This window comes from Lolium perenne, chromosome 2 (genome assembly GCF_019359855.2).
Source record: "Lolium perenne isolate Kyuss_39 chromosome 2, Kyuss_2.0, whole genome shotgun sequence".
Lineage (NCBI taxonomy): Eukaryota > Viridiplantae > Streptophyta > Magnoliopsida > Poales > Poaceae > Lolium > Lolium perenne.
Window position 1 is genome coordinate 314,472,709 of NC_067245.2, and position 6,000 is coordinate 314,478,708.

Here is a 6,000-nt window from a genome sequence, read left to right on the forward strand (position 1 = left end):
ACTATGCTACATGTAATAGACATATATAGAGTACGCCTCGGAGAGCACCACTATGCATGAAGATCGATCTTCATGCATAGTGCTACTTAATTTGCGATCTCATGCAATAACATGTGTGTTATATTATATGCACCAACTTGCTATGCATCATCTTGATCTTCATGTACTACCTAAACCCAAACGCGTTTCTGGTGCATCGACGCGATATGAATCAAACCGATATCCCTAAACCTCTCCAAAACCCTAAAAAGCCAATTCTCTGCCGCGGCAGAGATTTGGGAAAATTCCCTGCCGCGGGGGGAACCTTTGGTACCGGTTCGTATTACCAACCGGTACCAAAGATCCTTAGCCCTGACCTCTCCTGGTGGCCCACGTGGAGGCCCGTTTTATACCGGTTCGTAAGCAACCGGTACGAAAGGGGGGGGGGCTTTAGTGCCGAATAATTTGTACCGGTTGCAAAACCGGTACGAATGCCCCTCTGGAACCGGTACGCATGAGAGATTTTCTACTAGTGGGTCGATCGATAAAAATATGAACGCTAATGTGTATGGATCTGGATTCCGAAACATATTCTGTCAGTCAAGTCACCTGGTCGCCATGACATTACTTGCTCCTCGTAGCATGTCTTGTTTTACGTGTCATGCGCGTGTGCAAATTCCTACTCAACAAGTTAGACTAGTCATAGTGGGAAGTAACATAGAGTAGTAACATGCACATGCAAAATTGCATGGGTGAACCTGGGAGCAAGCGCACCCTATATGAAATTTTTTTTTAGTAATTCAGAAAAAGGTCAAAAAAATTCAAATCTTTTTGGGAATCAAAGATGATCATGTATTATACTTGTATACGAAAGATTCACCATGGAATAACTTCTCTTGTTTCCTGGGTGAAAAAAACAGACTTGGAGGTCCTATATTAAAGTACTATTCATGCTATATTCGTCATAGATTTGTTTTTTTTTTTTTGCCTGAAGTCAATGTGAAACATTTTTTGGCCAAACAAATTTATACGAGTACAATACTTGATTATCTTTGTTTCCCAAAAGGATTCGATTTTTTTTGACTTTATTTGAAATTACTACATTTGTTGGAGTATATAGGGTGCGCCTATACCACTGGTGGAAAAACAGGCTTCGGGTGAGCCCCATAAGTCACGATGCTGCAGGAACCGCGACTAATGGTACCTTTAGTCGCGGTTCGGGAGGAGAACCGCGACCAAAGGCCTGGGCCCAGGCGCTCGGTGGCCAGCCGGTGCACGTGGGGGGTCTTTAGTCGCGGTTGGCCAGGCCAACCGCGACTAAAGGTGCCCGAAGGCCTTTAGTCGCGGTTGGCCAGGCCAACCGGGACTAAAGCCCCTCCCCTATATATACCCATCCAGCAGCCAACACTTAGCCATTTGGTGCCATTCTCTTCACAAGCTTCACAAGTGGGTGTTAGGTTTGCTTTTGGTTCCTCTTATGCACATAAGGTGTTTGATGAAATGCCCCAAGAGCATGAAACAAACATGATATGAAGTGTTGGAGCCACACTTGAGCTTTCTCATTTATTTTTTCCTCCTCGATCGCGGTTAGCAACTTGAACCTTTGATGTGTCGTTGATAAAATGTGCATGTGTGTGTAGTTCATTGTTTAATTTATATTGTTTGTAGCTAGTTAGTTTAACAAATGCATGATGGTTAATTATATATTTTATATTATAATAATGCAGATGAATCGACAATGGATGTACGGTAACCGACTCTCCGGCGAGTTCAGTGCGGGTTTGAAAGATTTCCTCGTAGTGGCTAATGCGAACAAGCGTGGGGGTTTTGTTATCTCATTCCATGTGTTAAATGTAAGAATCGAAGGGTTACTCTTCCTCAAGAGATGTTCACATGCACCTGCTTCGGCACGGTTTCATGCCAAGCTATAATTGTTGGACCAAGCATGGAGAAAGAGGGGTTATAATGGAAGAAGATGAAGAAGGGGATGATTTCATCGATGAAAGCTATCTTGCTCATTTCGGTGATACTTTCATGGAGGATGCTAAAGGTAAAGGGGAAGGTGAAGGGGAAGGTGAAGAAGAGGCACGTGATGATCCCGTTGATGATCTTGGTCGGACCATTGCTGATGCACGGAGACGCTGCGAAACTGAAAAAGAGAGGGAGAATTTGGATCGCATGTTAGAGGATCACGGGAAGGCGCTGTACCCCGGATGCGATGATGGTCCGAAAAAGCTGGGCTGCACACTGGATTTGCTGAGATGGAAGGCACGAGCAGGTGTAGCTGACTCGGCATTTGAAAACTTGCTGAAAATGTTGAAGAATATGTTTCCAAAGAATAACGAGTTGCCCGCCACTACGTACGAAGCAAAGAAGGTTGTCTGCCCTCTAGGTTTAGAGGTTACGAAGATACATGCATGCATCAACGATCGCATCCTCTACCGCGGTGAATACGAGAATTTGAATGAATGCCCGGTATGCACCGCATTGCGTTATAAGATCGAGGCGATGACCCTGGTGACGATGTTGAGGGCCAGAAACCCGTGAAGAGGGTTCCCGCCAAGGTGATGTGGTATGCTCCTATAATACCACGGTTGAAACGTCTGTTCAGGAACAAAGAGCATGCCAAGTTGTTGCGATGGCACAAAGAGGACCGTAAGTCGGACGGGGAGTTGAGACACCCCGCAGATGGAACGCAATGGAGAAAGATCGACAGAGAGTTCAAAGATTTTGCACCGACGCAAGGAACATAAGATTTGGTCTAAGTACGGATGGCATGAATCCTTTTGGCGAGCAGAGCTCCAGCCATAGCACTGGCCCGTGACTCTATGCATCTACAACCTTCCTCCTTGGTTGTGCATGAAGCGGAAGTTCATTATGATGCCGGTGCTCATCCAAGGTCCGAAGCAACCCGGCAACGACATCGATGTGTACCTAAGGCCATTAGTTGATGAACTTTTACAGCTGTGGGGCAGACCTGGTGTCCGTGTGTGGGATGAGCACAAAGAAGAGGAATTTGACCTACGAGCGTTGCTTTTCGTAACCATCAACGATTGGCCTGCTCTTAGTAACCTTTCGGGACTGTCAAATAAGGGATACAATGCATGCACGCACCGCTTACATGAGACTGAAAGTGTACATTTGCCAAATTGTAAGAAGAACGTGTACCTTGGGCATCGTCGATTTCTTCCGAAAGGTCATCCAAGAAGAAAGAAAGGCAAGCATTACAACGGCAAGGCAGATCACCGGCCGAAGCCGCGGAACACACTCGGTGCCGAGGTATTTGATATGGTCAAGGGTTTGAAAGTCATCTTTGGAAAGGGTCTGGCGGACAATCAGTTCCGAAGGGAGCCGACGGGCACGTAGCCATGTGGAAGAAGAAATCTATATTCGGGAGCTAGAATATTGGAAAGTCCTAGAAGTCCGCTCCGCAATCGACGTGATGCACGTTACGAAGAATATTTGCGTGAACATCCTAAGCTTCTTGGGCGTGTATGGGAAGTCAAATGATACAAAGGAAGCACGGCGGGACCAGCAAAGTTTGAAAGACCCCGATGACCTGCATCCGGAACGATTTCAAGGTCGTGCCAGCTACGCTCGACCAAAGAAGAGAAGGTCATCTTTTTGAATGCCTGAGCAAGTATGAAGGTCCCGTCGGGATTCTCGTCCAATATAAAGGGAATAATAAACATGGCGGAGAAAAAGTTCCAAAACCTGAAGTCTCACGACCGCCACGTGATTATGACGGTATTGCTTCCGTTTGATTTGAGGGGCTCCTGCCGGAAAATGTTCGAGTAGCCATTGTGAAGCTATGTGCATTCCTCAATGCAATCTCTCGAAGGTAATCAATCCAGAAGTTCTACCACGGTTCGTAACGATGTGATCCAATGTCTTGTCGGTTTCGAGTTGGTGTTCCCGCCATCCTTCTTCAATATTATGACGCACCTCCTGGTTCACCTAGTCGATGAGATTTCCATTCTCGGTCTGTATTTCTACACAATATGTTCCCCTTCGAGAGGTTCATGGGAGTATTAAAGAAATATGTTCGTAACCGTGCTAGGCCGAGAAGGAAGCATCGCCAAGGGCTATGGAAATGAGGAGGTAATTGAGTTTTGTGTTGACTTTGTTCCCCGACCTTAAGCCGATTGGTCTTCCTCAATCGCGGCACGAGGGGAGACTAAGTGGAAAAGGCACGATCGGAAGGAAATCAATGATATGTATGGACGGCCATTCTCTGATGAAGCACACCACACGCTTCCGACCAATTCCAGCTTGGTGGCTCCGTACTTTGAGAAACACAAGAATATTTTACGCTCGGACAACCCTGGGAAGCCTGAATCCTGGATTAGGAAGGCCCACATGGAGACTTTCGGCAGTTGGTTGAGAAAACATTTAATGAGTGACAATAAGGTTGTAGATCAGCTGTACATGTTGGCCAAGACACCATCTTCGACTATAACGACTTTCCAAGGGTACGAGATAAATGGGAATACATTTTACACGATCGCCCAAGATAAAAAGAGCACCAACCAAAACAGTGGTGTCCGCTTTGATGCAGCAACCGAGAATGGGCAAAAGGTCACATATTATGGTTACATAGAGGAGATATGGGAACTTGACTATGGACCCTCCTTTAGGGTCCCTTTGTTCCGGTGCAAATGGTTCAAGCTAACAGGAGGTGGGGTAAAGGTGGACCAGCAATACGGAATGACAATGGTGGATTTCAACAATCTTGGTTATCTTGACGAACCATTCGTCCTAGCGAAAGATGTCGCTCAGGTTTTCTATGTGAAGGACATGAGTAGCAAACCGAGGAAACGGAAAGATAAGAAAACGATCAGTACATCATGCGATGATCCAAAGCGCCACATTGTTCTTTCAGGGAAAAGAAACATCGTGGGAGTGGAGGACAAGACAGACATGTCAGAAGATTATAATATGTTTGCTGAAATTCCGCCCTTCAAAGTGAACACCGACCCAAGCATTAAGTTAAATGATGAGGATGCTCCATGGATACGGCACAATCGTAAGCAAGCAGGGACACAAGGGAAGAAATGATGTGTAATAATTTATTAATTGTACCAAACTTTGTTGAATGAATCATGTGAATTATATTACCCGTGATGTGTTTGGTGTCCATTTTCGAATGATTCAATTGACTCGAGATAGCACTGATGATACATGAAATTTGGAGTGACTAAGTCATACTCCTGCATACATGATCAAATTTGGAGTGACTAAGTCATACTCCTGCATACATGAAATTTGGAGTGACTAAGTCATACTCCTGCATATAGGAAATTTGGAGTGACTAAGTCATACTCCTGCATACATGAAATTTGGAGTGATTTAGTCATACTCCTGCCTAGGCGTATAATATGCATACTCGTAGTCTTCATAGCCGCCGCCGTTGTACTGGTAGTCGTCGCCTTCTAAGTTGCCGGCGTCGTCGTCGCTGCTGTCGTCGCTGTCGTCGGGCGGCGCTCGTGGCTCGAACTGAGGGTAGCGCAGGCGGGGGATATCGCCGGCCGTGATGTAGTCCATGACGCTCTGCAGAGTCCGGCCGTACCACCATAGCCGACGGCCGGCCTCGTGGAAGTTTCCGGGAGGCGGACCGTCCTCCTCATACTCGGCGAGCGCCCTCTCACGCCGATTGATGAAGAAGGCGTCCCAAGTATGCTGGTTATCGGGATGCCAGCGGGGATTCATCCGCTGCTCCGGCGTGAGGTCGAGGTAGTAGTGGTTCGTGATGGCCGCCCGGCGCGCAGTACCCTGAGGGACGGGAGGGACCGGCACGCCGCCGGCGCTTAGGCTCCAGCCGGCAGGGACGCGGTAGCCCGGAGGGCAAGGGTAGTTCGAGGCGCAAAGCTCCTCCACCTGCTGGTAGGTTAGAGTGGGTGCGGCGGAAGCCATGAGAGAGTGATGAGAGATTGTAGAGATGTGATGCTGGCCAAGCCGGGCTACCTATATGTAGTGACAAATGGCGGGAAAAATGGGAGCGGGAAGACATGAGGCGGGAAG